Source organism: Camelus bactrianus, chromosome 8, assembly GCF_048773025.1.
Source record: "Camelus bactrianus isolate YW-2024 breed Bactrian camel chromosome 8, ASM4877302v1, whole genome shotgun sequence".
NCBI lineage: Eukaryota > Metazoa > Chordata > Mammalia > Artiodactyla > Camelidae > Camelus > Camelus bactrianus.
This window is the reverse complement of record NC_133546.1, coordinates 91,706,330-91,714,453: the sequence shown is the minus strand read 5'-3', so window position 1 is coordinate 91,714,453 and position 8,124 is coordinate 91,706,330. Positions and strand designations below refer to the sequence as shown.

At 40.6% G+C, this 8,124-nt stretch overlaps 1 pseudogene; it reads right to left on the bottom strand.

Annotated features, from left to right (window-relative positions):
• Positions 1–6,923: 6,923 nt before the first annotated feature.
• LOC141578530 (U4 spliceosomal RNA) lies at positions 6,924–7,056 on the bottom strand (annotated as a pseudogene).
• Positions 7,057–8,124: the final 1,068 nt, after the last annotated feature.

The window sequence follows — 8,124 nt, the reverse complement described above, 5'->3', positions numbered from 1 at the left end:
ACAAAGACCTAATGAAAACATAATCTCTCATTTTAATAGGTTTATTCCTCATAGAATAGCTTTTAAAAAGCATAATTAAATGGAAAGGTAATGCAAGTTTTAGGACCTCTAAAGAATGCTGGCTTTGTAAGTTTAGGCGTTCAGACTTAGGGTCTGCCTAAACATAGCTACTTTTGATTTAAGCTTTATGATTTGGCTGCAGAGTGAGCACGGGCTCCTCATGTTAGATCCTGACTCTGGCTTTCCTAGTGACAGCTAGACAGCAAGGTACCTGGATGAGGATTCTTTCCTTCTGTAATCACACTCTTTGCCCTAGCAGCTTGAAATGCAGACTCTTTCAAAAAATAAAATTAAGGGATAGGGTGGAAGGGGAATAACCAAAAGCCTAGAATGAGAAAAAATTAAAATCAGACACTGCAAAAGCAGAACTAACTACAAACCTCTTAGATGACCATTCCTTACAATTTATTTTATAGCCAGGCAGTGCAAATTCTTCTTCACCATAATGCCGATCTTAAGAGTGAAGTAGAAGATGCCTAGCATAAGAGAAACACTAATATTATTGTCCTGTTTATTACCCAGGTAATTTCATTGCTTTGAAATGCTCCCCCATCCACTGACTTCATAAAAAGACATTAAAAACTTTCAGAAATAAACCTAACTTTTTAAAGTACAGCCATACCTTAATGTCTCTAAAACTAAGCATTGAAAGTAATCTAAAATGGAATTATACATAGAAGTGTTACACCATGACTTTTTGCTGTAACGACTCTTGTCTCAATAACCAAGCTCCTAAGGTTACTAATGTTTGAGTGACCATTGTTTACTACGTGCCAGGAACTGCTAAATCTTTCATAGATTGGCTCATTTAATCCTCAGAACAAACCTGAGAGTCAGAGACTATCATTTATCCACCCCCAACAAGCAGGGATAAAGAAATAGACACAGAGGTTAAGCCACCTGCTAAGTTAACACACCTGTGAAGAACTAAGAACAGAACCCAAAAAGCTCACTTACAGAGCCCACGTGCTAGTCACTGCTGTGTGTCCCTGAACACTCCTAACTTCCCAAGCACTCAAAACACCTGGTACCAGGGGTTGGCTGGTGCAGAGAGAAATGACCAATGATGGGTCGCAGCTGCCAGGAAGTCAAGGGTCTCAAACTGGAGGCGGCAGCGGCAGCAAGGCCTGCTTTTCCATTGCTGGGAGAAAATGAGACTGTCCTTCCACAATCCCGAACGGAATTTGGTGACAAGAACTGTATGGAGCTGATCGCTGGGTGACCTAAAAGCTTAGGACCCCTCTCCTTTGCTGCCCGAGAAGGACGTAGCGGAGTAGGAAGCTTTGTTATCAGGAAGGGGGGGCCTCATCCCCACCTCTTTAGTGGTGCTTCCCCGAATCTCTTGAGGACAGAAATTGTCCTCTCTAAAGTTTCTGTTCGACTCCCTGAAAAGGGCAGGGTGAGGGGGAACCCTCAACTTTTGTCTCTTCCGGTTAAGCTGACAGGTAGCACAACCCACTCACCCCCACCTCAGGCGGTTCCGGCTTTGAACAACACCCTTGGGGCCAGGAAGGCTGAGGAAGAGCACAGTCCACTCACAAAGGCAGGGTGGGCACGGACACCCCATCCAGCACCTGAATGCTTTTCTCAACAGTCACCTCAACCTGCAGCCTGGGCCAGCTGTCCCTCGGCTTCTCCTTGTCACAGGTGCGCGCTGCCCGCTGCCCCCGACAGCTGGGAGCTGGCTTTCCATCGGAGTCTACCCTCGCTTGCGGAGCTCCTCTTGTGTCCCTGGGCGGTGGTCTCAGCTAACAACCACAGGAAAAGGACACTATCTTTCTCCTTCATCTCCATCAGTGATGGGGAGAACCGTGTGGCTGGGCTGTGGAGCCTGGGGCCACCCTTTCACAGAGCGCAAGGCAGCCGTCTCGCCAGAGGGCACCGCTGGGCCGCTGCGGGGCTGCGGTGCCACCCGCATCCGCACCCAGGCCTGAGCAGGGTCAACAGCCAGTCCTCGTGGACGAGAGGGGGGAAGGGGAGGAAAGAAGTGGGGAGGGGGAGGCAGGGGGGAAGGGGGAAATGAAAAAAAAAAAAACAGAGGAAAGAAAGGAGGATTCGGGATCGGGTGATGCTCTCAGCTCGGGGATATCGCCTGTGCCTTCTCCGCAGACATCCATTCGCGGTTGGCGCAGCCGCTCATCTGAAGACACATTGAGCTCTCTGGGGCACCGAGCTTCCCGTCTTGCACTAGCTTCTTGAACTCGCCAAGTTTCGTGATCCTTGCAGCACTAAGTTCTCACACCTTGAGGGTGAAGTCCTCCTCTTCAGAACTCCTGACGAGGCTGCGACACCAATAATCCCATCCACACTCCTCCCGGGGAAGGGAGAAGAGATGGTTTAAGGACATTTTCCCGAGTGTGCAAACGGTGTTTCCATTTCTATCTCTGGGGGAATTTTTGTCACTTGACCACATACAGAGACCTTCAAAGGAGTCTGAAAATTATGATTTCTTTTTTTAAAACTGAAGTAGAGTTGATTTACAATATTGTGTTAGTTTCAGGCATACAGCATAGTGATTCCGTTTGCTGGGCTTTTTCCTTACAGATTATATTTCATTCTGGGTTATTACAAGATATTGGGTATAATTCCCCATGCTGCACAGTAATTTCTCATTGCTTATCCATTTTATGTTTGGTGGTTTGTGTCTGTTAACCCCATATGCCTAATTTGCATCCCCCTTTTTGGTAACCATAAATCTGTTTTCTATGTGAGTCTCTTTCTGTTTTGTATATAGTTTCATTTCTATTATTTTTTAGATTCCACATGTAAGTGATATCATGTAGTATTTGTCATATAGTGTTTGTCTTTCTCTGTCTTAAACTGGGTGTACTGAGACTTGTATTTGAGATTCAGATTCTAAAGGTGAGGTGAGACTAGTTCAGAAAGAGCAGTCTTAAACACGCCCAGCAAAGAGCATTCCTTACATCATATGTTCTGGTTACCTATGGCTGCGTGTTAAACCATCTCAAAGCAATAATCCTCTCTGTGTTCAGGATCTATGGGTCAGGACTTTAGTTAGGACTCAGCTGAGTGATGCTTCTGCTCCTAGGTTTGACTGGGGTCACGCAGTGGCATTCAGCTCGCAGCAGCCAGTCCCTAGTCTGAGAAGGCTTTTTCCACGTGCCCGAGACTCTGGTGGGCACAATACGAAGGTTGGCTGAGTGGGCGTGCTGTCCCTCCCCATGCATTCTCAGGGCTTCTCCACACAGTCTCCCCGGCAGGTAGCTGCTCTCCTACCTGGTGGCTTAGACGCCCAGAGAGGGCGATCCTTGCAAAAGGGGAAACTGTCGGGCTCTTAGCAATCAGACTTTGAAACTGACATGACAAGCCTTCAAATGCAAGAGAGGAGAAACGGCATACAGACGCCCCGTCCTGCTGGAGGGATGGCCAGACAACCGTGGCCATCCTAAACCCGCCCTGCAGGTGGGAGGCTCAGCAGGGTCCTTGTGCTCACTCTTATGAAATCTGAATCACAGTGCTCAAACTGTAAAAGTAAATAAATAAAATTTTAAACCTCAGGTTTAAGAAATACCCTGGAGAGTTTTCCTAGATACAGATGACTTATAAAAAGCTAAGCTATTGGTTGTATCTACATTGTAGGATTTTTCACAATTTAAATTTTAGGTTCTGGAAGTAATTACCAAAGTTTAAAAATATTTAGTGTCCTTTTGAATACAAATAGGCTGTTATCTTCCTCTTGAGTTAGTCTGAGTGAAAAAAAATCTAGGGTCACACCTTTCATAATATAGTTTGGATACCAAGCAACTGGACGTTTGGGGTATATGTTGTGTGTATTTCTAGTTTAGGAAGAGATTAAAAGGACAGGTGAGTTGTCGCACATCAGTGTGTCATTCCTTCTGGGATGAAAATGAAATTTTAGACTTCTAATTTGGTGTTAGATGCAGAAAATAAAATAACCTCAGAATAAACATAGAAGGCTGACCAAGTGTCATCCAAGACCATTACAGCTCCAGAGACACCCCATAAACCATATAATCTTCTTTAGCTAAATACACACCAAAAGAGTTCATTCTTTGCTGACTGGACAAGTCTTTTATTACTTTGTAAGTAATAAAATAAGAAAGAGACCACTTCTGAAAGTTTTATTTGGAGATCCTGAATTTATCTTTAAACTTCCATTCTTAATTAGAGGTCACCTGTACTCTCCAATATTCCACTCCTTAATTTTACTTTGAAATAATTTTAGACTTTCAAAAAGGGTAAAATATTACAAATATTGTCCATATAGCCTTTACCCAGCTCCTCCAAAGACGAATGTCTTATAAAGTCATGGTGCAGTCATCAAGCCCTGGGAAGTTAACAGTAACAAGACGTCACTAACTAACCTACAGGCTTTATTCAAGTTTCACCCTTCATTCCACCAGTGTCCCTTCTCTGGTCCAGGACACACACTGGGTTTAGTCATCAGCTGTCCTCCGTGTCCTCCAATCTGTGGCAGTTCCCAGCCCTCCTGTCCTTCACGAACTTGACACTTTGGAAGAAGAAAGGCCATTTTGTCTATTTTCCCTCATTTGGGTTTGTCTGACTTTTCCTCAGTTTTATGTTTAAATTGTCTTTTTTTTTTTTTTTGCAAAAACACCAGAGAAATGGCTCTGTGCCCTCCTCAGTGCCTTATATTGAGGCGTATATGACATTAATATGTCTCATTATTGGTGGTGTTAAATGAAAACTTGACTAAAATTATATCCAGTAGGTTTTTTCACTATAAAATTAGCTTTTCTATTTATAATTATAAAGTATTTTGGGGGGAGACACAAACATGTGCAAATATCCTTCTTCCCATTATACAGAAGTTTTGGCCACAAATTTTGGCATCCATTGATGGTTTTTTTCCTGCAGAAGTTATTACAGTGGTATATGCCAAAAAAGATTTTCTACTTCCATTATTTTTATATATGTATTAATTGGAAATATTACTAATTGCTTAAAGGAATTCTGGATTTTATTTCCCACCCTACTGTGGCTTGATGATAACAATGATTATATACGAAAATAATACTGAGTTTTAGGTTTTGTTTCCTCTCTGTTTTGGGGTAGCTATTATTAGCCTTACTTTGATCTATTTGTTATTAAGGCCATTTTGTAGGGAAGTATTAAGGCTATTCCATCTTCTTTCTACCTGTCTTTTCCTCTTTGTCTCTAAAACTTAATTTTTTAAAACCATACTACCTTTTTATTTTCCACTTTTTTTCTCTATCATCTATTTCATGTGGAAGATATTAACCATAATGTAGAAGCTTTGGATGTGATATCATTTGAAGAGAAATAAATTAATTAATAGAAGAGAAGAAAACAGTATTTTATGTTGGTTTCATTTTTTGAGCCAGAAAATTGACACATTAGCGAGATGAGAGAAAGCAGCTTGGCATGACCAGAATGATCAATAACTTCCACAGCCCCTAGGAAACAGGTCGGAGGCAAAATTCAAACAAACCAAGGGGCCAGTAGGAAAGAAATTAAGTACACAAGTTCAAAACAGAATAACTGGCCCCTGGAGGATTTTTAAAACAGTAGCATTTTAACTGAATCTTGAAATGTTTCTGACATTCTTTGAACAAGAGGAGACGTAGCCCTCAGGCCACAGACGGAGTGTTTTGGGGAGACTGGGAGACGTCCGTCTGGAATTCCACTGCCAAGAGCAGAGTGAGGCCGGGGTGCTTGTGAAGACGTGGATCTGGCTTGACTGGGACTCAAAGGATGGTGGTGGAAGAATGGTTTCAATTAAAAGAGGAAAAAGACCTGTAAAGTATGTTTATTTTCATCTGAAGAAGAGTTGAGGACATGTATCTAACTAACTAACTAACTAACTAACTAACTAACTAACTCACTAAATAAATAAATAGAACAACAACAACAACAACAACAAAAGCAATGAATATATGTATGTTCACGTATAGCTGAAAAATTGTGCTCTACCCTGGAAATTGACACAACATTGTAAACTGATTATAACAAGAAAAAAGAAAGAAAGAAAAGAAAAGAAAAAAGACAGGACAGGACATGTGTCACATGATGGTATCACCAGTCAAGCTCATCTCAAGGGAGAAAACAAACAATTTTGAGGAAGCAGTCCTTCTGTATCATCATTTTTTCATGGGTAGATGGTAGGAATGATTTATTTTATAATCTTTCTGATGAAGGCAAACAGCTCATAAGCTAAGTCATAGCTGAATGTTTGCCCCATTCTTCACCTCAACATACTTCTGGTCATCCATCTGCACAATCTAAAACACAAATGATTGGCACACAAACTGGCCCCCCTCTGCAAAGAGTTCCAGGCTCCCAGGATAAACTTCAGCCCACACAAGGGTGGTGGATGCAGGAAGTCTCAGCTCCTGAAGCCTGCTGCTCCAGTGCCTTCAAACTGTGCAGCTCTCAGTGGACCAGCCCTGACCCAGCCTTGGGTAGGAGAGACCAGCAAGCTCTGGGAGGAAGAAAGGGGGCTATGGATCGTGCTCTCAACCATGTGCATTTTATTTTATTTTTGCTAGCATATTCAAAATTAGTGAAACTTCAACTGAGAAGAAATTATATTATATAGTGGTCCATTTTACCATAAATAATGCAAAAATAGACTACAGCACAGAAATGAGATAATTCATGGACAAATTTAAAATGTCTCCTGAGTTCCAACTCAACTTTGTTTGAGTGTGACCCTAAACTTCACATTTATGAAGCTGACATCACTTTCTTCCATAAACTTATCTTCCCTTACCCAACTTCTTATTTTTTATTAATTGTATGGATCTTAAGTTTTAGAGTGTTCTGAGCATTAGAGTCAACTTCAATTATTCTTTCTCCATGATACTCCACTTTTCACTGGTCACAGAGTTCTGTCAGTTCTTCATTTAAAATATATTTCAGATTATGTTTTATGTAAGATTGCATTGAAAGAAAGTGTTGCTGTTTTTCAATTAGCAATAATCATGCCTTGGATAAACCTCACTGGCTATGATACTGCCACTGTGCAAAGCTTAGGTGTTGCTGTTTTTAAAAGTCTGTAAATGGTGGTATAATAGAAGGGGTGATTGGCTTTGGAGTCAGCCTCCAAGGCACATCATAGCTCTACTACTTTGGACAAATTAATATTTTAATGTCTTCATCCTTTAAATGAAGATAACTTCTTTGTAACATTGTTGTGGATTAAGGTAATTTGCAAATTGAATGGCATTTAGTAGAAGTTCAATATATTTAATTTTTGTTCTGACTTTCCTAAAGAGCACAGACTGGCAAATATTCATTATTTTCTTCCAGTTTTATTGAGTTATAATTTACACTATATAAGGTTAAGATGTACAGCATAATGATTTGACTTCAATATATCATGAAGTGATCACCACAGCAAGTTTAGTGAACATGTATTATCTCATATAGATACAAAATTAAAGAAATAGAATTTTTTTTTTTCCTTGTGAGAACTCTTAGGATTTACTCTCTTAACAACTTTTATTATATAACATACAGCAGTGTTAATTATACTTATCATGTTGTACATTACATCCCTAGTACCTATAACTGGACATTTATACCTTTTGAATGCCTTTATCCAATTTCCCCTCTTCTCACTCTCCACCTCTGGTAACCATAAATCTGATCTTTTTTTCTATGAGTTTGTTTTTGAAGTATAATTGACCTACAACACTTTGTGAGTTCCTGTTGCAAAACATAGTGATTCAATATTTCTATATATTTCAAAATGATCACCATGGTAAGTCTGGTTTCCATCTGTCACCAAACAGGTATCAGCTAATTACTAACTATATTCGCCACACTGTACATTTCATACCCATGACTCATTTATTTTGCAACTGCAAGTTTGTACCTCTTAATCTCCCTCACTTATTTCTCTCCTCCCTTTATCCCCCTCCCTTTTGGTAACCTTCTGTTTGTTCTTTGTATCTATGACTCTGTTACTGTCTTGTTATGTTCATTCATTTGTTTGTTAGATTCCACATGAAAGTAAAATCAAATAGTATTTGTCTTTTTCTCTCTGATGTATTTCACCTAACCTAATACCTTTCAGGTCCGTCCATGTTGTCTCAA